Here is a 24,274-nt window from a genome sequence, read left to right as displayed (position 1 = left end):
GGGTAGACAACATTCAGATCTGGAAATGATCAGATCTTTTCAATCAGACAAAGACATTCATAATACCATGTCCTTCACAATATGGCTCCCAACACGTCCTGCATGAACCACATGTTTCTCCACTGGCCCCAGTCCAAGCCACAATCTGTAGTGGCCCTTCCAATTGGGATTTTACGACTGGTCTTGGCTGCCTGTCCTAGTCCCCTCTTTGTTTCTCAGCCCATGTCCCAACTTTGTTAGTGTGAATTCCTCCATCTTATTACCCCTAACTTAATGCTGATAAGCATTCTAGGAGCTTTGTAAGTGTACAGCATGACTGTTATTTCCAAGTAACAAGGCATCATATTATTCTTGTTTAATATCCATATTCAATGTGTTAATTGTTTAGCACCTTTTGTCTTTAAACCGCTGTTGTAAGTCTTCAGAGAGAACCCTGGTGATACTAATTGCTATGGTGTGAGCCCCAAATGACTATGGTATGTGTTTCTTTTTGTACTGTGCATTTTTGAAGACTGACTCTCAACTTTTGGCTTTTGTCACTGCCCGCCATATGTTTTGCTCTGTGACTCAGCATTGAGGGCTCCTACGGCTACATCATCTCTAATTTCTTCCCACCGCTCACCGGCAGGAGATAGCTATACGACATGTTGTACGTCAAGGATGTGTCTGATTGGACCATATTTTGTGGGCAGAAGGGCTATATGATAGAAATGTACATGGGCAGCTGACGGATCTGGGTCTGAATCTCATTCTTGCCCTTCAGTGATATATCCCTTATGAATATATCTTACCTTCCCTGAACTTCAATTTTTGGTTCTGTGAAACAGGGATAACACAGATCTTGCAGAGTAGTGATTGGAATAACTTATTTAGAGTGTCTGGCATGAGGTAAGTGTTTAATAACGGTAGCCATTATTAGAACTGCTCTTTATGCAACAGCAGCGCAGATATTTTTATTCTATTACTATTATGCTTCATTCTCCTTTCTCCACCTTAACAGGACTTTATCCATCAGTACTTGTTTTCTGAAAACAGAACGTGAGCCCAACACTGTGGGGAACACAAATGACATGTGGTGCTGTGACTCTGCCTTTAATAAACTGTTCTCTTGTTCAGAAAAGGCATGAAACAGAGTAATAATAATAATAATGTCAAAAAGAATAATACCTAATATAGATTGAGAATTTTACTGTGTCATGCTTTGTGCTAAATGCTTTACAAATTGGATCTCATTTCATCATCACAATAATCCATTAAACAAACACTATTATTGTCAGCCCTGTTTTATGGAAAAGGAAAGTGGGGCTCAGAGAGGTTAAGAGACTTACCCAAAGTCAAAGTCACACAGCTAAGAGTGGTAGAACCAAGACTTAAACTCAGGCCATCTGACTCTAGAACTGAGCCTTTAACCTCTCTGCTTACTTGTTCATACCGGGAGCATTAAGTGGTACAAACAAAGATCAGTCCATTTTCAGAGACTGGAGAGGGCATTATAGGGTGGAATTCCCCCAGAAGATTTTTTGGAGGAGAGTACCATTATCTGAGTCTCACAAGGCTATCTTTAAATAGCACTAGTTAATAGTAAAATATAACAGTCACAAGAAGGTGGATTAAAAGTTTGCTATGAAACCACATGTCCATCATTTTTACGTTTGGGTTTATGCCAGGGCCTGAATCTTCCCAAGCAACTCACTTCTGTTTGAGGTATCCCCTGCATCCTGTGATCTCATTTCTCTTACATCAGTCACTCGGATCTCATTGTTTAAAGAATCAAGGGATGTGTGTACTGGAAGGGATGCCAGGAGGCCATCGGGAGCTCCAGAGAGAGGCTGTGCATAGCCCAAGATGACACAGCTGGCCCAGCTAGAAATTGGGTCTCCGATTGCCTCCCTGCTCCTCTTTCCATGTTGTCACATTGGGTTCCTGCCTTTTATGGCATCAGGGGTGAGGGTATAGCTTTTACAAAACTTCTCCAGCTCTGTTTTAAGTGCTCAGTGTATGGCCCTATCTAATAGACATTTCCTCCCAGGTTTTTTTCTTAATCAGGGCAGTAAGTATTTACCGAAAGACATTATAGGTCTGTCTGCATCTCCCTCATCAAAATGCCACTCTATTGTCTTGCTTAGAACCAAACACAATGTGCTGGGGGCCCCCTTTCTCCTACTGAGAAGTCATACTTCCCCCCAAACTGGAAGCAAAGGGTGTTGCCACTCAAAATCCTGAGGCTTTGATTAGATTTTAAAGTTGGTCATACACCCTCTTCCTGCCTCCCGATATATCATATCTTTGGCTGGAGGCTCTTTTGTTTTGAAATAATGTCTTTATTTAAAATAAAAATCCAGAGCCTGGTTAGACAAATGCATAAACAGGTATCAGATTCGGAATGACTTCTTCGAAGAGGCAGCCTCTCGCCTGCTGTCAGTCGGTCCCCGCTGAGTTGTTTGATGCATTCACTGCATTTTATGTTACTTAATGTGGCTTATGTATCTGCCAATAAATCTGAAATACAGGTCACAGAATATGCAGCTCAAGGAAATCCATAAAAGTAGTAGAGAGAGGCTTCACTAACTGCATCAGATTGCCAAAAGCTGAGGTCATTTCCTCTTGCTAAAAATGTAGAGCTTCATAAATTATTTTTATCACCTCCAGAGCCAAGCAAACAGTTTTGCACAGACGCCGAAGGGGTCTCACTGCTTTTTTCTCTTTAAGCTGAAAACGTTTTTCTCAAGTCTTCCGCAAAATGATTGTGTGTTTTCTTTTTTAAAGCATTATTTCCATCTTAGCATATTGCATGTAAATCTGGGAACAGAAACACAGTCGCATCTAGTCAGGGTCTTCAGTGAAAGCAACGGCAAGTACCTAAGCTCAGATGGTTCTGACCTAGGTTTAATTACTCCCCATAATTGGGAGTTGACATTATTTCCTTTAAAATATTTTTAAGGAGATGTTAGGTATGCAGAGACAGTAAAAGTGAACAGCGAACATTCAGTGAAGAACTTTATAGAAAACACTACTGAATTAACTTACAGTACATTTGTTAAACATGAGCACCTCTAATAATGACATTTCATTTAACAATGCCCTTTGTCTTTTCAGTTCATCAGTTACCTATTTCAGTAATGAACTGCAGTCATACCATTCTGATTTTCTCCTAATGTAAAGGCTCAGCTCACTTCACTGCCAGTGAAGCATGATGCTATTATTCAGTTCCTGGCTTAGGAAAAAAGCTATAGAATATATCACAATTCTAATTGGCTAACAAATATTAAACCCTACAATTGTTAAGGGCACCCAGTGGTTCTGTTTAGCTTTTGACGGGGATAAGTAAAATAAAGAAAGGGAAATGATTTGAAGGGGGGAAAAAAAGGTTAGTGTGTATACTTTATGAGCAGTAACCCAAGTAGCCATTGAAAAAATATGAGCACACATTATATTTAATAGCTCAAATGTTATCTTAATTCTTTATCAACAATTCATGCAGATAGCTTAATACCAAATATTTTAGTTAGGATTAACAATCTGTGAAACAGAAGGTTTAGCAAATGAGAGATGGAATTTGTTCTACCTGCAGCTGCAAGAGGAGGCAAATGTAAGCTCCTGGAAGGCTGGGTCACGCATGAGACATTCTTTTTCTGCCAAATAAATGCAGGCAGATTTGGAAAATATTATGTCTATTGTAGCCCTGATTTATACTTCCCACGGAAGGTAATGAAGCCTGTGTCCAAACTTATTTTTGTCCCTTTTGCAAAGGTTTCCTGGGAGTGAAAGATAGGTGCCTTCCTTGTTTTCCTTTTTCCACGTGGTAGAATCCCCCAAAGCAACCCCCCCTCCTTCTGAAGTCACCAAAACATCTCATTAGTAAAGGCGAGATTCAGCTCACCATAATCTCTCCCCAGCTGAGGCAAAGCTGCACAATTTACAATAGATCTTTGGAAAACTGCTTTTTACTGAGTGCTGCTGCATCTATAGATCTCTCTCAATTACCCACAGTAAATTTAGGCATTGTACAAGAGCAAATTTTACAGTCCATGAAGAGATGAAGTGAAATCTAGATGAAATTCATTGTGACAGATTCCCAGTTAGTGCTCTGATGTGTCTGTATTACAGAAGATAGACATTCTATTAGCATGGAAGCTCCCATAATGGACTGTGAATCATCTCAGGTAATAGAGATGCCAAGCAGAATGACTGAAAAGCACTATTGAATTCCATTAGAGCTCTTTGTTTTTAAATCAGTCATTTCTTGTGAATAACCAACTATACACTTCTTGACCCTATCTCCGAGTGATAATTGTGGACTAATATTACAATACATTAATCTGAGTTACTGTGCAATTAGTGTTTCAGCTGCAGGCTGATTTGGGGTTTCCTAAATGGAAAGGCCCACTCCTTTGGACGCTGGAGCTTATAGTACCAATACACAGTTTCAGAAATGAGCTCTTCCATGATCCCGTTTTTAGTTCTGTTTCAACATCACTGGATTCATTCCTTGGTCATACAGTATACAAGGGATTTGTATATTGGTGATTTCCCACCCCTTTTCCTTTAAGGATTTCCCCTGCACCAGGTCAGACATCCAGGGCAAAATAATTTTTACGGAGGTAAGTCTGTAAGGAAATCATTTTAAATAAGCCAGGTTGGCAAGTCTTTTTTTTTTTAATCTTAAATGTGTAGCTAATCATTAGGAAAATAAAGAACATCATATTCTGCTGCATAAACAGCCCCACCTAATCTATCCATCAAATATGATTGATCAGACTTAGTAATTACTTGGATAATTAGTAGAGGGTTTAGGTTTGTGCAGTACACTGTAGCCTTTGGGATGCCTGCGTAATTACCATTTGTACAGTAGATCAAGTTATATGAATTATTCTATTCAATTTTAACATAAACATGAAGCACTTAGAATAGAAAACCAGAACAGTACATGTTTCTTAATTCATTGCATTTGATTCAAATGCAATAGCTTGTAATGGGGCAAAGCTTTCTTTGGCCAAAAGCTCTAAAGTTAACATATACACATTAAAAACACACCAAGCTCTTCTTGTATCTTGTGACTTCTACCTGATTTATAAGGCAGGGGAGAGGTAATTTTCAAAGGGGACAGTGGGATCCAAAGCACAGCAACGTCAGATGAGTCGCTTCAATATTCTCCCATAAATCCCTGAGGACAACTTTAAAAAGAGTCAACTTTACATCTTCTGTCTACGATCATCTATTTTCACATCAGGATGAACAACATTATCCTCATCGCAGGAGGACCCGAGACTAGCGCCTCAACACGAGGCTCTCTCCTTAATGTTGTAATGACAGGTGTAAGATTAACTTTGTTAGGTGTCTAGCCACTCATGCAAACTAAATTAAATTAATGGAACAAATTTCTCTCATAATTAAGATAAAAATTCATGTCAGCTGTAACCTTGCTGTACACTAATTATATACAAATGATTTATCATCTGCTTCGCCCAGAATATTAATCCTTACCTCATTGATAACTGCAGCCAGTGTTAAGAGATGAGAGTTGATTAACTATGACAGATTGGGCAACCACAGCCCTCGGTGCCGGCACAACCGGTGAAACCAATAACACTGAAGTAGCTCTCCGTGTTTAAAATGCATTCCCATGGAAACAGATGCATGCTTAATGAAGGGTACTGAGATTATTTTCAATAATGACTGATATTGGAACAGTGGGCAGAGCTGATCAATAACAATTAACCACTTAGTCTGCTAAAGACATGGTTAGAGAAAGCAGGTTATTTACACATTAGTGGAACCTTATTCGAAGACGAGTACTCCATAATGTCTCTATGCTGTACGGTTTCTCTTGTTCCCTGCCTGGGAGGGGTTCCATGGTGGAGAGATGGTAATGTGCCAAGCGCCCTCCTGTCGCCTCTTAGCGCCTGCTTATGAAGTGAGTGATTGATGTTGCCAGCGGTTCTTTGGATGCTCTCAAGATAGCTGCCAAATGTCTCAAGGAAAGTCCAAAAGCAACTGTGACCATGAAACTAATATTGCTTTGTAGGGATTTGGTTTGGTGGAAAACTTTACTGCCAAGGCGTAAACTCAATTGTACAGAAGATTCTTTTGATCTTTCATTGTACGCTCTTTTATTTAATTTTAAAGAGTCCAAGACGGGTTAGGCAGAGATATTTAAGGAAACTCTCTGCTTTGGACTCCTGTCATGCAGGCTGGGAAGGGCTTTAATAACAAATTTAATAATAGATATGGCTTTCAAAGCTATTTGGAAATTTGCACTTTTATTTTGTATTAATTTGAATCACCCCAGGAGTCGAGATCTTGTAATGCTAATTACTAATATAGACTCCCAGAATCCCTGCCCTGACAGTCAGCTTGGAGGAATCCCAACTCCCTGGGCCAAAAAGTGTTAATAAAAAGTGATTAGCTACTTGGGCCAAGTCATATTATAATAATGCATTATATTTCCCTTGAATAGGTTATGTGCATTCTCATTTCTCTGAATGAAGAAAATGGCTGAAGGAGATGAAAATCAGGCATTTTAGCTGGCATTGTTACTAAAAGAATCAACCTTTAAAAAAAATAGGAGAATGCTTCTTTCTCCACACTTCTTAAAGAGTCTCAATCTGAAAATGCAGATAAACAGAAACATATTCTGCATTTTTGCCAGTCTAGTTCATCTCTTTGCTCTGTTATGCAGGCCTGTGTGTAAACTGATGCTGGCAGCTAATGCCAACTCTGACATGCTACATATGTGTAGAAGTTTTAAGTTTAGGTAAAGAAAAGAATGTAGCATTTTGTTGTCCTTTAGCCCTGTGGGACAGACGTGCCCCACTTAAATCATCAGACTCCACACAGATGCTAATGCATTTGGAACAACATTTATGTGGCTGAACAAAAATGGATGCTAAATACCCCAAGCCAAGCACCCCAAACAAGAAATAGGCTGACACATTTCTATCAGGAAGGCAACCAGAACGTCAAACTCTTGAATGATATTGGGTGATCTCAGCTCTGTTTTATCACCTCAGTAAATAAATCTAGAGATGATAAACAACCATAAATACTTGGAAAGAATGCTCCATAAAAATCAAATCTTAAATGTACCCCACATATCCCTCCCATATCTCTGCCCCCCACCCCACCCAAAACAAACCTTTAGCTAAATCTCGGGGTGGAAATAGAATTACATTTAACACAAAGGTGGTGATAATAGTATTATATTTCCTACCTTCAGGGACTAAAGTACTGAAAGGAAATGAAATAACAGTCCCAGGGGACAGTCTTCTTAGTTAATTTAGCTGTCCTGATTGGAGTGTCTATCATTTTTCTGAAAACACCCAATGCTTCGGACTTCAATCCTTAACACAACTAAAACACTTACACCCCTATCCCCTGGCTGGAAAGGCAGGAGAGGCAATTACCTTTCCCTATCATCTGAACAACACAATTATTGGGAAGATAATAAGATTATCCAGGCTTTTGCTTCTTAAAATTATACTGAGGAACACCGACGGAATACTGTTTCTTATGCATTCATCTTTAAAACAAATAAGGGAAGTAAAAATGTGCCGCTAAGCTAATGAGGACTCTGAGACAGAGCCGTAGATACATTTTCTCACTTGCCTAATGAGCAAAATGACAGACAGTGAAACAGTTCACACTCGAGTAATTCTCTAGTCATCAGCACTGCAGTGGGGTCCCTCCTGATAGGCCTTTGGAGGGGGGTGGTTGGGAGATGTAACAAATAGACCCTGGCTCTGCTGACCAGAGTGAGTTATCACAAAGAGGGAGGTCTTGGGGTACACTCCCTGAGGAAATCGAACCAGAAAAAAAAAGTGTCCATTTAAGGTATCTCCAGCCATACATTCAATTAGGATTAAATTAAAACAATGGAAAGAAAAAGATCACCTGCTCCTCGACAAGTCAGCTGCCCAAAGTGGGTGAGGTGGCTAAGAATCTGGAAGGCAGTGACCACTTCCCACCAGGGTCTGAACACTGCTTTTAAATAGTTTCCTCTTGTCTGGGCCTCAATCTCATGCAGGCTTCGTTTCTGGGGAAAATTGGGAAGGCAGGAGAGAGGAAGGGTGTGTGAGTGTGTGTGTGTGTGTGTAAGAGAGAGTTAAAAATAATCCTTTTATTGACTATTTTCAGGGGACTATGTGAGTGTTTATGGGGGAAGAGAGTCTTGAAAATCCACCACTTTTCCTGTTTGATTGTTGGAAGGAAAGGAAGTAAAACTTGCTCCATACCAACTGTAGGCTAGGCCCTCTTTACCCTTATTTTAGCCTTGTGCTGACATTGGAAGTGGGCTCTGAGCTATTTTAGTCATTTTAGAGGGGAGCAAACTAAGACCCCCCCACCCCCAGACTGCTAAGCACTTCGCTAAAGCTCACATGGCCAGTCAATGGAAGCACTGAGATTCAAATTTCAGTCTACTTGGCTCCAAAGCCCATGTTCTTTCCACTCAGAATCTCATTGTTCCCCTCACCAGAAGGCTGAGAAAGGACAAAGAGTTGAGAGAGAAGCCAACTAGAGAAATGTGGGGAGCGAGCAGTCCTTTTAAGCCATTAAAACTTGGTGTCTAGAAAAATAATTTTTGACCCATGGACTGAAACTTACAATTCTTCCATTTAAATTATTTTATTTACATCATGAAGACGGTCCTCATTTTGAGGAGAGTGAAACAGAGGTCCAGAGAGCCTGGAAACTAGACAGAGGCCACACAGCAGGGGGTGATGAATCCAGGACAAGACCAAAGTTCTTGGGATCTTTTCATGACACCACACTCATTCTGTCTGCGCACAGAAGATGAAGATTTGTTGATATGCTAGTAACGCCTAAAGCTGATGCAGTGTGATAGAAACAAACAATGTTCTCCAAACTGTGCTAAAGACTTTCTGTTGCTTATATTTTTGTTTGTTGAAAATTATTGGTAACAAGAGTACTTGGAACTCTTCCAACTGGATTAGTATTAGGGAAAACTGTCTACATGAGGAGTGCTACCTTGTTTACATGAGATAGCTGCCATAAATCTAAGAGTTTGGATTGGTTAAAAGGAGGAATAAAAATGCCTAAAATGTTTGATTCAGTCAAACAAAGGAGGGATGGTATTGATCTTATCACAATATTGGTTATTAACCTATTGGTGCCCACTGTTCACTAAGTGGAGTACATACATTATCTCTAATCATAATGACAACACCAAGGTGGCGGAGGGCACTACTGTTATCCCCATTTTACAAATGAGGAAGCTGAAGCTCAGAAGAGGACATTTCCTGCTCATCACTGCCATTTTGTCCCTGGGCCCTGGCAAGTTGGTGTGACTCAAGGGCCAAAGCCCAACATGGCGCCTCCCGGGATACCAAATATCCAATATGTTCTGTCTTCACCCATTTGTTTTGATGTCACTGATATCACACATACATATGGCTTAAAACTTGTTTAAAATATTTAGCACATTCTGTATCTTATCTTAGCGCTTTAATTACCACAATATCTTCCCAAGTAGAGTGGGCTGATTCTAGCACTTAGAAGAGAGCCTGTTTAACATGTGCCAATGCTCCATCTTTCAGAGGTTCTTTACTTTATTCAAATTACTAATCATTTAGAGCATCACTAAAAGCCTTTCTCCCTCGCTCCCCATGCATGCTTAACCTAATTAACTATAAATGAGGAAAATGCTATCCACATTAAAAGAAAATGTTAACCTATAAATTATCCCACTCTTTCTGATGAGGCTAAGGACTCCTTTATGAAGCTCAACCATGGGAGCAGCCTCTCTGTTTATGTGCTCCCGGGGCTCTGCCTCACTAGAAAGGGCTACAGAATCTTCAGTTCATGGCAAGTCCCTTCCTCTGCATTGATTATGATGCTATGTATAATTTCTCAAATTGTCTCCCCTTGTGTTTGCCTAAATACTCTCAGGCAACTAGACTAATAGAATGGTAAGTCTCTAATATGCCCTCAGGACCCCCTGGTGTAGAAAAATAGTAATTGACATCCTAGACTTGTCCCTCAGTACAGGAAATCCTGATCGTCACCCACCTCTATAGACAGATCCAGCCACATTAAGCCAGAAATGTCTTGAAAGCCTCAGTTCACAGACTCCAAAATATTCTCCCTCTGGCTGGCCCCACCCAACCCCACCCAATGCTGCCTTCCTTCTGAGCCACTCCATTAGATGGGTCAACATAAACAGGGAAAGATCTTCTGAAAACTCTTGTTAGAAAGAGTGCCCATTAACACATTCATCTGAGAGCCCAGATTAATTTATCAAATTATCCTAGCTTTAACCTTTGAAAGCTGAGGGCAAGCCTCTGGCAAAATGGACTTTGGAGCAGAAAACTGGTTATGGGGCAGGAAGAGAGGCTGGAAATGTGGATCATCCCCAGGGGAACATCTTGGGGGAAGACCTTGAGCAGCTAATGGACCAAAGTGGAGGCCAAGCGCCAGGGACAAAGCATGAGGACATGGGGCAACAGTGCCCAAAGCAGAATTCCCCGCTCCTCAACTTTGCTCATAGTGTCCCTGCTTTTAATACATGTGATGTATTAGGATGGACAATTCTGAAGTTGCAGTAACTAGGAAAATATAACTGGCATAGCCAATTCCTGATTCTCTTTTCTGTGATGCCCTCACTCCCGTTCACCTTTGCTCTAGTTGCCAGATTCATAACAAACCCTAGTTCATTCCTGTAGCTCCGGGGGAAACTCTAATTTTTGGAGGTATTAATAGGAGTTCCCTGCCCCCGACCCTTCCTGTGGATTTACACCTCCATTCCTACCCCCCGGCTCTATGTGGTGGGGAACAGTGGAAACTGTGATCAGGCACTGGGGGATGCCTAAGTTCAAGCAGGCTTAACAGCCACAAGTGCAGTCAATTCTTGATTATCCACACCCATGGTCTGTGACCCAGGCCCTGGTAATCCTAAATAATTGACAATCCAAAAGGAATTTCTCTTTGGTTTTGGAATATGCTCTGATCTTTCCAGCTGCAGATCTCCTTCTCCCACTTGTGCTTTCCCTGTAGTATATTAAGAATCATTTACGTTCCTTTAGCTGGGCACTTGGTCTGAGCAATGGCTTGAAGTCAGCTTCAGATTGAAAATTTGCCTACTCCATAGACAAATGATTCCCTTGCAGGCAGTTGAATTTGACAGTATCATATATTGAGTAAAGAATAATCTGTCCAGGCTAGTGTTGTTCATTTGTTCATTCATTCATTCACCTGTTCGACACATATGCATTGAGCTCCTACTGTGTTCTAGGCACTGTACTATCAATTAGGGACATAGACATGAAAGACTGAGTCCCAGCTCTTGAGGGACATACCTTCTAGTAGGGCTTAATGAAATAGAATTTAGTATCTTCCCCTTGACCTGCATGTGCCCACTGCATATTCACTTATCACTCCCATTTTTAGCTTAGCATCTGCCCAGCTCCTTTCATCTGAGAAGTTTCTATACTTGGGGGAAAAGAACTATAGATGATTGCTGGGTTGAGCAGGTCCTCCCAGAGATGGAAAGAACCCAGACCACTTCCATTTTTGAGGATCCAGATGTACCAAACAATGAAGGGATGCCAGAACAGGGGTACACATATGTGGCACATTTTAAATGTTTACATTTTAAAAATTAGTATTTTAACACCTCAAAAGTATAGTGTTTATATAACTTTATTTGAAGAAAATGTCAAAAGTTTAAATTTTAGGCCCTTTATGAATGTGAGACCTGGCTCTTCTGCCTCCCCTTCCCCACTCACACTGAAACCAGCTAAGAAAAGCCCTAGTTGGTGGGAGGAGGTCCACAAGGGGTTGGGTGGAGTCATTTTAATGCTCAGAGGAAGATCTGCAAATATAAAGCGGTTGGTCCATGGCTGTGTGCCCTGTGGTCACAAGGAATAGTTCTCAGTAAGGTGGACACATCTTAAGTACCTTGACTCAAAAGATATCGAATCAGTTTGTTTCTACAAAGTCAGCCTGTTCCCATGGTAGTGGAAAGATCCTGATGGAGTACTTGGCTACCAGCTACCACTCTTCTGAGTCCATCCCTCCCTAGTATCACCCCTTCCCCCCACCACCCTCCATACACAGTAATACCAATCCTCAGTCCTCTTCTCAAAAAGGAGGATAAGGAACTTCCGACGATGTGAAAATTGGGGTTAAAGGTCAAAGGTTGCCACTCACCTTATATTTTTATGTTTGTGAAGGTAAAACAATAAAGAGCACACTAAATAAATTTATGGTGCTATTTCATTCATTTAAATTAGTTACAATACAATTAATTTTATCTTAACACTCATTGCTTACTAGAGATGTTGCAGGAATTCCCTCCTGGAGAAGATCAATGAGATATTTGTAAATTGGTTTTTCAGATAATATGCATTTTCTCTCTGTGTCTTGTTCTCTACCTAAATGTTCAAAGTTTGTTAAAGATATGACTCAGAATTATTAACTCCTACCTTCAAGGTCCTGGGTTCCCCGTGGGTTCAGAAATGCAGAGTAGTTTGGGTACCTGAGATGGAAAGAGCCTTGGGCTACTTTCTTGGCTAATTTAGTGTATTTGAAATATTTGTCTGGTTACCAAGATTATAGCCTCGGCTCTGTCCTTGACCCTCTATATACACAGCTTAGCCCTTTGCTTTCTGGCAGAAATATCTATCTCCCTCTTTTTTCCAATTTCTTTTCAGAGTTCCTAATGCTTCATTACAAAACCTCTGTTCCTCCTTTGCCTTCAACATACTTTCTTTTTTCTTTTTCATTCCCAATCCCTAACTCTCTCTTTTTGTTCTAGTTATTTCCAACAGGAATGATTCACATGTCACACAAATTGGAACTGAAATTTTCGTGGTTGCTAAAAAGACTTTCAGAAGTCAATCCTTTAATCCTCACATTTCCCACAGGAGAACTTGTGGTTTAGAGGCATTCTCTTGATGTGTGTGTGTGTGTGTGTGTGTGTGAAGGTCTGTAGGTCAAACAGTGAGAACCGGAGACTGGAAGCAACAAGGAGACCAACAGGAACAGACTTGTGCTGCTTGTGGTTGTGAAGAAAAAGAAAGTGAGGGGAGAAGGTCCTATTAGTCCTGTAAGTTGGGAGGGGTGAAATTAGTGCAAACTTTTATGAAGTCAAAGTCAGAGTCATTTTATAAAGAATGTGATGAGTTACTATCCTTTGATGGAAAATCTCATGGTTTAAATCAGAGCTAATGTTTAGCTGGCATTTCCTGTGCCAGGCACTGTGTATGTACTTTATGCAAACGCATCTCACTCAATCTTGACAGTTCTAGGACCTTTAATAACCTCTATTTCGCACAGCTAAGAAGCAGAGAAGCTAAGAATTAAACTTGGGTCTGTATGGTTCTAGAATCTGAGTGCTTGACCATCACATGATAATGACACAAAACACATCCTTAGGAGTTACTCTCAGAGCAGTGGCAAGAGGACGACGGTAAGTTTAATATCCCTTTTCCTTAAATCTCATGATTGGAAGAGGGCAACTGGGATTATCACCGCAGTCTGGTCCAGGGACATACTGCTGGGTAGCAAACCATCCTAAGACTCACCATTCTATATTATCTCATTATTTTGTGGCTCAGGAATTTAGCAGGGCTCAGCTGGGCAGTTCAGCTCCAACTAGCTTTGACTTAGGTCACTTGGTGGTATTCAGCTGGTGGGTGGACTGGTCTAGAGTTTCCAAGATGACTTCAGTTGTATGTCTACCACTTGGTGTGGAAGGGTAGAGGGCTGAGTTTAGTTGGGACTGTGATCATAGCATGATGGTTGGACTTCTTATATGGCTGCTCGGGGCTCCCAGAGAGTATTCCAAGATATGGAAAGTAGGAGCTTCCAATGTCAAGTTCTGGGCCCCAACTTTTCACAGCATCATTTCTACAGTATTCTCAAGCTTATTGAAAGGGAGTTTACTCTCACTAACTCTATCCTGTGCATTCTATTTATTGTCCACCTCCAGGCTTCTGCCCCTTCTTCCCCTCATCCTCTGAAACTTACCTCTCTTAGGTCACCAAGAACCTCCTCATCACCAAATTCAAAGATTTTTTTTTCTGTCCATTTTATGTAACTTCTCTGGAACAGCTGACTTTACCAAACAGTTCTTTCTTGAAACTCTCCTCATTTGGTCATTCATAATAGTTTCTCTTCCTCTGCCTTCCTTTCAAATGTTGGTGGACCTCAGGGTTCAGTTCTTTGGCCTCTTGCCTTTGTTTTCTACCAGGCACGATTGTGCTCCCCAAGGACATTTGGCACTGTCCATAAATGGAGTACTACTGGCATCTAGTGACAGGATAGCCCCACACAACAAAGAATTATCCAGTCTTAATTGTCGATAGCGCTGAGATTCAGAAATCCTGGTTTGGTTTTAAAACGAGGGCACTGGAGAGAGGGTGAATCTTGGCAGCTTCCCCTTCTTGGGGAGCTATCTCTGAAAAAGGGGCTCCATCTTGATGAACAGCATACTGTAATGGAAGGGCAAGGGCTTTGTGGTCAATGGATCTAGGTTCAAATCCTAACTCTCCCAAAGTGGAGATCAGAATTTCTATTTTGTGGAGTTGTCTTGATGACCAATTCAGATAATCTGCATAAAATACCAAGTACACAGTAGGTCCATAAACATTAGCCTTTCCCTTTAAATCACATGACAGTGCAGATGTCCCTCTCGAGGCCAGGCTTAGTTCAACATTTAATACTTAGGGGGTACCTAGTACATAATAAGAGTTGAATAAATATTTGCAGAAGGAAATATGAATAAACTCACCACCTTACCTTTTTAAGAGGTTGGTTGACAGGAGAGCTCTCTAGCTAGAGGTGGTTTTCTTTATTCTGTCCTTGATGGACCTAAGGTTTAGAGGTGAGTTTCATAACTCTAATTGCATTGTAGCCTAGCCCTATCAGTGTAATAACCAGTGAGATTTTATGAGGCTAGGTGATTAGCTTGGCACGCAACCCTCCCAATTAGAGGGCATGTGACTGCCCGTAACATAAGGCAGTAAACATGGATAGCTTTGTTCTCTTGTGGTCACAGCAAAATTTGAAGAGGAGAAGGATAAATTCAGAGGTCTATGTGGTATCTCTTGGTTCTTAGTATTGACAGTAACTGTAAAAGGAAAAGTTTACCTCATTAGGAGTTCTCTCTTCCTCTACTTTTTGGGTACCTATGAAAAAGGCATCAACCTTTTTTCTGAGATTCAAAGAAAGAATCATGATGGAGACTATCCCTTTGGGATTTTATACAATGTGAATCACTGACATTTAACATCTTCTTGTATGCCTCTGTCTCATTCTGATTCACTTTCCATATGGTCATCAAGGTAAACTTTTGGAAACACAAATCTCATTATGCACTATTCCCTACTTCCTATTAAATTTAGGATAAAACTCAATTTCATAACATGTCATATAAACCCCCATGTGGTTAGGCTTCTTCATCCTCTGCTGTTCCTCCTGTGGACTTCAACTCCTTCCTTGCCTATGTCAAATCCCCCTCATATAGCTATGTATCTCTCCTTCATGGTCCTTGGCTAAGTTATACAATTGTTCATTTGTTAGTGTCCTTCCATGATTAACATTACTCTCTCTCTCATAAACTCTTTGCTCCGTGATAGCAGAGCTTGTGTGTCTTCTTGCTTTCCATTGTATCCTCAGAGCCTGACACATAGCAGCTGCTCAGAAAAAACTTCGTAAATAAATGAATAATTAAGCAGAATAGATGATATCATTAGTAGACATCACTGCCCCACTTCAGCCGAGGATCTAACCAAAACCCACTTTTGTTAAAATATGTAACTACCACTTCTAAACCAAAGAAGATGTGAGAGAGAAATAGAACAAGTTCATTGATGATGATGATGATAGATAAATAGATAACATACCTAATATTAAATTATAATTAAATAATAGAATAATTATACCTAATAGATAAATCTTAGTATTTATTGAGTGCTTACTGTATACCAGGTACTATGCTAGGTAATGGGGATAAAATGCGGGGCAAAATCAGACTTCCATGCATTATCTCCCTAAACTAGGTCCATTAATTTGGTACAATTATTTTCTACTTTATAGAGGAGAGTTTATGGACGCTTCAGTAAATTGCTTCTTATCATTACAGCCAGTGAGTTGCTGATCATACAGCTAGTGAGTTGCTGATAGAGCAGATGTTTGAACCCAGGGGTGACACCATCGTAATTAACCATTAAGGTGTATAATTTTAGAAGAAAGAGATTAGGTGAGGCAAGTGCATCAACCTAAGAGTAACATCTGTCGGCAAATGCTGCAGACACCAATAGACCCAGCAGTCTCCACGATGACTGAGCATCACTGCAAGACAGACACTGTTTTAGGTGCTGTGTGTCCATTTTCTCTAATCCTCACAGTGATTCTACTGGTAGGTATTACTGTCCTCACTTGATGGGTGAGTCAACAAAGGCTCAGGTGGGAGGAAGAGGCAGATGGGACACTAGAAAACTTTCCAGCTCCTAAAGTCTTTACAACATGACTTTTAAGTTGTATTTTAAAGACAGGAAAACCTTTTGAATTCAGATTCAATAAACCCAGAATTTATAATATTGAGACTCTGAATCATAGACTTTTACAACTGAAAAATATTTGGGAGATCATCTAGTCTAAGCCCTTCATGGGGCTTCTGATAGAGCATAAATTTAGATAAATCTGGGGCTGGCCCAGTGGCGTAGTGGCTAAGTTTGTGTGATCTGCATTGGCAGCCTGGGGTTTGTGGGTTTGGATCCCAGGCACAGACCTACACACTGCTCATCAAGCCATACTGTGGTGGCATCCCACAGACAAAGTAGAGGAAGATTGGTACAGATGTTAGTTCAGTGACGATCTTCCTCAAGTAAAAGGAAGAGGATTGGCAACAGATGTTGGCTCAGGACCAATCTTCCTCACCAAAAAAAAGAAAAATCTTAGGTAGCTGAAAATTTTTATTTTATTCATATAATGTTATCATTTATAGGCCAATCACAACTTGCCATTTTAAAAGACCTACTCATTTCAAATGAATTAGTAACCACTTCAATCAATTTATAACTGCATTTGTATGTAAGAAAAGTGTATTTCTTTATAAATATTTTACATTTGTAATAGTTACTAATTCAGATAGGAGTTCAGCAACAGGGTTTCTCTTAGTGGGGGAATGAGATATGAATGAGATTTTATTATTCAAAGAAGTTTCAGGACCTGAAACTTATATTACAGAGTAGAAAAGCACATTGCCAAAATGAGATGAAACTTCCCTCCCATCTTCCCTTCCTCTCTCCCTCCCTTTCTTCCTCCCTCCTTTCTTTCTTTTAATCCCATGCCACTGCTGCATTCTATTGTCTTGGACAAGTGAGGATAGATCATATTTTAAAGCTTTGTCCTCTGGCTATCTGTAGGATCTAGAATGCTTCTGGCTCCCCAGGCCATTCAAAAGGAATAACTTTGGGTAGAAAAGATGACATTATTGGTAAAATTGAAGGCTCACCTGAATTTACTTTAATGGGGGACACCCAACTCCCCAGGGGCACATATCTGCAAAGATATCACTGGGAACTCAGAGGAAAATATTATGTTCTAACCTTTTAAAAATTAATCCAACTATTAACAGGGATCCCAACTGTATTTCATTCAAGCCATAATCTGAAAGGTACGATGATTAAACCAAGACAAATGTAGTGTCTTAAGCAAATGTCATGCCATAGATTTACCTACCAACAAGACATTGGCATGGTTCAGGTCAGAGGTTAATTAAAGACATTGAAAGGTCATTCTGTGATTAGGTGAAAGCAGAGTTTTAATAGGGCATCAGTCCGACCCACACTGACAGAAGATTTATGCCAGCCGCGATGACACCGCCACGAATCCTGCTGATAACAAGAGCCTCAATATTGGACTGAACAGAATGATGAATGGGGCACATATCTGCTCACACTTCTCATTATAAGCTTTTTCACTCCTGGTGGCACTTAGCAGCATTTATTTACGGAGATTTGAAGGTGTGGGACAGCAGAACAGTCTATCTAATACTTTTAAATGTAGACTTGTGATATAAAAATGAAACAAGAGATAAGATTAGGTCTCTGAATAATTGCAAGCTTTTCTTCCAAGATTATATTCACTAGTACTAACATTATTTGCCCCCCCAACGTTCTTCTAGTGTGTGAAGCAGTTCAAGAAAATTAATTGTCTGAGGCAGAAGGTCAGGGGGAAAAAATTACTGATAAGCATTAAACATGCTAGGAAATAGCACCTCACCACATTCTGCCTTCCATTGCCCTCACTGTGTGAACAAAAGATAATATAAAGAAAAGGATATACACATTTGCCCCTATGCCATATTTAGGGCTGCTTAAGTGCTGTTATTTGGATTCTGTTAGGTGAAGGATCTGGAAAGAAAGCCAAATAAATGAAAAGTAAATAAAAATCAAACAAACAACTTTTAATATTGCTCCTCTGAAAGCAAACACAAGGGAAACTAAAGCCCTGATGAATAAGGTTTACTTTTCCATGAAACTCCTTCTCAACACGTTATATATTTATCAAACCACTAGAGTGTAAATTCTATGAATAAGTCCTACCATCTCTCGACCAGCAGACACCATGAAAATTCTAACTATGGAAAATTGTTAGTATTATAAAAAGGCTACTTTCGATAGATTCAAAGGCTTCTGCTGCTGCAATTTCACATTAGCAAAATCAGACTCTTTCTCCTTGGGCCGCCAGCCAAGGTTAGGCCAGGGGAAGATCACAGCCTGTTTAACCCCAAGTCAGTCTCCACATTTCTCTAGAAACAAAGATGAGTCAGCCTGAATACAAGTGGTAGAGCTGCAAGAGAGCTCTGAGAATGTTTCCTCCCCCTTCTTCGGCAATTGTATTCGTGGGTAGAGGACAAATCGTAGTTGGATTTACATTTACACAAACTGATAATTCAGTCCAGTGCATACAGCCACTTGGAGCTAAGAGAATGCAGATATGCATGTGGCAACCATGCACATAACATTAGGACCCAATTCTTGGCACTGAACAAACTCAATAAGCATTTTGAGTGGCTGGTTTAACCTCATATGAGTGTATAAAAGCTGCTAATAATAAGGATTTCCCTGTTGGCATCTGAAAAGAGGCTCCTTTCATCAGTTTTAGCTAACAATTTTCATTTGTGCTGACAAACGTTAGCTGGAGAAGTCTTCAGAATAGATAACATGGCCATGCAAAGAGCTTCTTGTCTCCTCCATCTGATCCATCAGAGGCTCATTTATGGAGGAAACCTCCAGCATTATTGCACAGCAGTCCTGCTTGGGACAACAGGTCTCAGTCAATCCACTCATTCCACCAATGGCCCATTAGGAAGATCAGCTTGATGGCCATTCAAGAACTGTATTGATCAATTTTTGCCAGTACACATTCTGTTTGCTAGACCCTTCACTAGTGTGTGTGCACATGTGTGTGTGTTGCTACTGTTTGCGGGTAGCTGGAATCAGTATATAGCAGATGGGGAAAGTATTAAGCTTATGTAATTTGTGCATAGAAAGGATAATAATTTTGGGGCTACCAGGAAGAAACAGATGGCTGTCTTTTTGAGGTTTATTTTACTTTCAGAGAAAATTTGAAGCTAACTAATGTAAATAGCCTGTTCCCATTTCCTATCACAAACCACTGGACTGAAATAGTATGAAAGTAACATGACATTGTTTACTCTCCCCTTTATGGTACCAGGAACATCTTATGGAGAACGTAGGTAAATTGTGCCCTTTCAGAAAAAATCACTAAAAAAAATTGATTAACGCTTATTGATAACACATTCTGAGCTAGGTGTTACAAAGGATTCAAAAAAGTACAAATAGTAGAGCCTGTCCTCAGTGGGCTTAAAACTCATTGAGAAGACATACAGAAACAACAAAGTATGCAGCTCAACATGAAGCAAGGATGCATCTGGTAAGTACTGAAGAAATGGTATGGACTAGAGTTTGGGAAATTTTTAAATTTTAAAGGACAGATAGTAATTACATTAGGCTTGCATGCTACATGGTCTCTGGCTCAACTACTCAATTCTTGTCCATGTAGAGAGAAAGCAGCTACAGACAATATGTAAATAAATGGGTGTGGCTGTGTTCCAAGAAAATTGTATTTACAAAAATAGATGCCAGGCTGGATTTAGAGGGAGGACCATGCTTTGCTGACCTCTGGCATAGACATTAAGTACTATGGTATTCAGAGAGATGAGGGAGTGTTACAGTGGGTGGAGAGGGAAGTCTTCATGCAGTAGCGGGGGATTGAGGACTCAATAGGAATTAGGAAGAAAGGTGATATTCTCGGTGGAACACAGTGTAAACAAAAGCTATGTATAATAGGAAGGCTGTGTGTGTAGGTGAGTGGGAGTAAAAATAGAAAAAATGGGCTTCTTCATGAAAGTACCCCAAGAGAGAAGGGCATTTCCTCTTCTGACAAACAACTGTAGAGAGAATAAATGCACAAACTAGGTCCTGAATTGCATATTCCTAAAACCACGGTGCCCTCCCACCAGGCTGTAGCCTATCTTTTTCTGCAGGATTGGCATTTCGGGCCCGGGCTACAGAGATGTCAGCTCACAGGAAGAGTGAAATTTGCTGTATGAGTATTTGGGAGAGTTCCTCTGCCATGTTTTCTCTACGTTTTCAAGAGCTGCACAGCAGTCCACGTGACCGAGGTAGTTTGGAATGTCTGTGTCTCTGATGACAAGAGCTCCCAGTTTAAGCCAAACCCTTAAGTCAAAGGGTGATATTTCTTAGACTGTATTAATCATAACACTAGTCTGGCCAGGTGATTCCAGAAAAAGAGGGTTCTGTGGTACACACTATGCTTCCTTCTGGAGATTGACCAGGTACACTGGAAAATTCAAAAACATAAGCAGTCCCGTTGCAAAGAAATCTGATTAACTTGTATAACCATCAATTTCCCAAACACTTAACCTTTTTCCGTGAAGCACCTGTGAACATTTCATGGAACTGATTTTGGAAAACAATGCTTTAGGGAAACAGATGTAGAAATAAATATTGCTAATAGCTACTGTGGCTTCAAGCTAATATGAAAGAGGGGGTAATGAGAAAGAGATTTAAAAACTCAAAATACACTTGAGGGATATAAGTATAGGGTAGAATTGAGCCTTCTTATTTTTGTAGTACTGTGTTTAAAGTCTTACCCATCCAAGGGGCTGGCCCGGTGGCACAGCGTGAAGTGTGCATGTTTTGCTTCGGTGGCCTGGGGTTCGCTGATTCGGATCCAGGGTGCGGACATGGCACCGCTTGGCACACCATGCTGTGGTAGGTGTCCCACATATAAAGTAGAGGAAGATGGGCATGGATGTTGGCTCAGGGCCAGCCTTCTTCAGCAAAAAGAGGAGGATTGGCAGCAGATGTTAGCTCAGGGCTAATCTTCCTCAAAAAAAAAGTCTTACCCATCCAACCTACCTACAGTGTTCCAATTTCAGGTGAACAGGAGTACTAAAATGCTGAGATGGGACAGCAAAAAATGAGGAGCAGTATTTAAACTTATTTTCTTCTTCTTTTTCCTTGTTGTTGATGTTAAACTTCAGGCTTTGTTCCCTTGTTCCATGTCCTTCTGGAACCTTCGTTTGACTGAAAGCATGAAAATGATTGTCATCTTGAGCTATTCTTGGCAGGCAGAACCGAGCTTAGAGGAAAACAAACATATGATTAGCAAGTACATAAACATCCCCATCCAGGCCTAACTCCCCTCCTCTGCAGAGCAGAGGAAGAGCTGTGCAGAGGAGCGAAGCAACCAAGAATTCCATTGCAGCATCTGGAGAATTCACTGGGAAATTCTGTGCAATTTGCTGCAAACAAGTCAGACATTGCAATCTAATTAAACATAATCCTATGTCGAAGAGGCTCTAGTTAGCATTTCATAAGATTTTCTTCTTTTTCTTCTCTGTGCTTCTGGGACATCCTAATTTTTATGCACTGTATTGCTACCTAGTTTTGTCAGCTCACTCACTTAGTAAGTATTTATTAAGGACCTACTATATAACAAGTACTAGCAAATCAATGAAGTAGATGACATGATCCCTGCCTTTGAGAAGAAGATAATGGAGATGGTGAGAGAGACACAGAAGCTAATAAATGCAATCAAGTGTTATAGATGCTATGCTAGATGTCTGTATAGGGATAGTGAAATCCAAGGGAAGTAGTTGTCAATTCTACCTGGAAATGCCAGAAGGTTCATGCAAGGGATAGCCTTACAACAGAATCTTGAAAAATAAGCCAGCGGCGTGTACCAGACAGATAGGCATTGGCATCCTTCAGAAATATTTTGCTGGTTAGTTCCATGTACATTTGGATGATCAGCAAATCCTTGAGCCCATCCATCCCTTTGCCGTTTTGTAGTTGAGACTATTGTATCATCAGGGATCTTCAATGTGGAACATGTGACCTAGGGTGGGGGATGTTCAAGATGATCCACTGGAGTGTGGAAAGAAAATGCCAGAACTTTAAAATTTTTATCTCATCCCTTTGAAATTTCTATCTTTGTGATTTCTACATTTTATCTCCTATTTTTGAAATTTCTATTTTTGAATTTTATAATGTGCATATGAATACCATTGTACATGTTTATTATTTATAAATAAATATACATATATTGGGAGTACATGGTACAATTTTTTTTTTTTTTTTTTTGCTGATGGGGTCCCTGATCAAAAAGCTTGTAGACCATCTGTATTCATTATTTATGTATGAAATGATTACAAATATCTTAGGTTTGTCTTTATTTAATAAACTATTCCTCAGAGTTTTCTTAGACATTAAATTTTTTTTTCTTTTAGCAATAGCAACACACTATTTTATGTCTCTACTATCTTCCAGGTTCTGTACTAGGCACTTTGCGTAAAGCACCTCCGTTAACTCTTATAATAATCCTAATGAGATTGGGGTAACTATCTCAATACTCGATTGAAAAACTGAGGAGCAGAGAAGTTTAGTAATTCCCCCAGATTAAAAGGTGGCAGACCCAGGATGGAAATTAGATGTAGTCTGACTTAAATTCAAATGTGTCGAACAATTAACAATTGCCTTGTCAAAGTCAATGGAAATAAATTATTAATGTGCTTTCTCTGTTTTGTTGGAGATGTTGGAAACTAACTATTCATGGCCTTTTGTGCCTCTAATTTTTCTATGAAAATGTCTATGCCTGTGAACAAAAGTGAGCTCTGATGCTTATTAGATTTATTCCTACGACTTTTATAATTGCATTTGATTTTTGAAAATATATCTCTTCTTTGACCTAGAATGAATTATCTATATCTAATAATTTATCGTAAATAGAAAACATACATGTAGTACTTACCGTACATAAGACACTGTTAAAAAAAATCTTTCCACATAATAGCAAGTCTCCAGTTAAGTAACTACTCAGAGTAACAGCTAGTAAGTGATGGAGCCAAAATGCTAATCCAGGCATTCTGACTTGGGCTTTGGAATCTATGCTGTTAACCATGAAAGGGCATAAGTTGCTTGAACAAGAAAGTTCATTGCAGCGTGGTTTGCAATAGGGAAAAACTGGAAGCAACCTACATGTCCATCAACAATGTCCATCATTGTATTACACTCCCTGTGGTACATCCATGTGGAATGGAATACAATAATGCTCTGCAGCCAATAAAAATGCTAACAGTATGGGTTTCCTACAGCTGCCACAACCAATTACCACACACTTGGTGACTTCAGACAACAGGAATTTATTCTTTCACTCTTCTGGAGGCCAGAGGGCCAAAATCCAGGGGCTGTCAGAGCCAAACTCCCTCTGCAGGCTCCCCTTGAAGGCTCTGAGAGTCCTTCCTTGCCTCTTCCAGCTTCTAGGTGGCCTCAGGTGTTCCTTGACTGGTACCAGCATCACTCCAATTTCTGTCTCATCTTCACAAGGCCCTCTCTCTGTGTCTCTCTGTGTCCAAATAGGGCCCACCCTAAATTCAGAATGATTTCATCTCGAGACCCTAATTTCCCAATAAAGTCACACTCTGAGCTTCTGGGTGGACATGCATTTTTGGGAGACACTACTCAACTCACTATAGGAATTTATACCTGTATGTATTGAAATGCAAAATGACAAATTATTAAGTAAAAATTTCATTAAAAAGCAGTATGCCAGTATAATTTCATTTTATAAAAAAAAGTATATATTAATATGCATAGAAAAATGTTTAAAAGAGTTTCCACCAAAATGTTAATATTGATTAACTCTGTGTAGGAGGATTTTTTCTCTATCATTTTCCAAACAGTCTGAAGGTTTTGCT

The 24,274-nt window shown here is 40.0% G+C and overlaps 1 long non-coding RNA gene across 1 annotated transcript; it reads right to left on the bottom strand.

The window, feature by feature from the left end:
* Nucleotides 1-1,491: 1,491 nt before the first annotated feature.
* LOC139045184 (uncharacterized) lies at nucleotides 1,492-14,834 on the bottom strand. Its single transcript, XR_011503074.1, has 3 exons — nucleotides 14,758-14,834; nucleotides 13,987-14,450; nucleotides 1,492-2,799 (listed from the first exon to the last, which is right to left on the bottom strand). It is a non-coding gene; the product is annotated as an uncharacterized lncRNA (long non-coding RNA).
* Nucleotides 14,835-24,274: the final 9,440 nt, after the last annotated feature.

Source organism: Equus asinus, chromosome 4 (genome assembly GCF_041296235.1).
Source record: "Equus asinus isolate D_3611 breed Donkey chromosome 4, EquAss-T2T_v2, whole genome shotgun sequence".
In the NCBI taxonomy this organism is placed as follows: domain Eukaryota; kingdom Metazoa; phylum Chordata; class Mammalia; order Perissodactyla; family Equidae; genus Equus; species Equus asinus.
The sequence above is the reverse complement of the archived record's forward strand: the minus strand, read 5'-3'. Positions and strand labels throughout refer to the sequence as shown.